Here is a 979-nt window from a genome sequence, read left to right as displayed (position 1 = left end):
TGTAAGGTAAAACTAATCATAAGAGCTGAAGTAAGAGCATGGTAGAGTTGTCACTTCTAGTAGGAGCTTTTTGTCAGTCACATTAAGAAGGTCTGACAAGAAGTCGTTAGAAATCTTGAGTATCAGTGTAACTCTTTTATTTGTTTATTAACAATATGTTATTTTTTTATTTGACTGTGGCAGTTCTTAGTTGAAGCACTCAGGATCTTCAGTCTTCACTGTGACTTTTAAGCTCTTAGTTGCGGCATGTGGGATCTAGTTCCCTGGCCAGGGATCGAACCTGGGCCTCCTGCATTGGGAGTGTGAGGTCTTAGCCACTGGACCACCAGGGAAGTTCCTCAACACAAGTATTTTAAAATGTGAATTTATCTCTACTATGTTTAACAACATATCATACTCTAAGTATATATTAATATTATGTATTAGGATATTATCAGTGGTAGGATAGAAATATGAAAACTTGCATGACATTCATAAATATTATTTTATTGTTGGTCATATCATTTTAAATTCTTTTAAACATTATTGCATCATGAGCATATTTTTAGAGTAGGTTGATATCACATACATATACATTTTTAAATTTATATAGCCAATACTGGGGATGAATCCTCCAGGTTTTTTTTTTTTTTAATAGGGTTATTTCAAAACGTTCAGAGACCACTGTGTTCCATAAAGAGAACTAATCTTACAGACACATTTGTGTATCAGCATTGTTGGCTAGGAAACTGGCACACTTTTATGCCTGGAGTTTCTTCTCATTTTAAAACTGTAACATTGACTTGACTCCGGTCTACTTGGCAAAAGTTCCCTGATGGATCACTGAAAAGGCAGCAAAGGATTAGCATGTTTGGCTTTATTATTTATGTGACAAGTGTGCTTTTTTGGCCCATGTTTGTACAGAGTTTGTGTGTGTATAGTTGAGTAATCCTTGGGACAAAACAATTATCACCCCAGGAGACTGATTGGATGCCAGAAG

General features: G+C 35.5%; 1 non-coding gene across 1 annotated transcript; it reads right to left on the bottom strand.

Annotated features, from left to right (window-relative positions):
* Window positions 260-332, bottom strand: TRNAG-CCC. The gene has a single exon. It is a non-coding gene; the product is annotated as a tRNA-Gly (tRNA).

Source organism: Capra hircus, chromosome 2 (assembly GCF_001704415.2).
Source record: "Capra hircus breed San Clemente chromosome 2, ASM170441v1, whole genome shotgun sequence".
Taxonomy (NCBI): Eukaryota; Metazoa; Chordata; class Mammalia; order Artiodactyla; family Bovidae; genus Capra; species Capra hircus.
The sequence above is the reverse complement of the archived record's forward strand: the minus strand, read 5'-3'. Positions and strand labels throughout refer to the sequence as shown.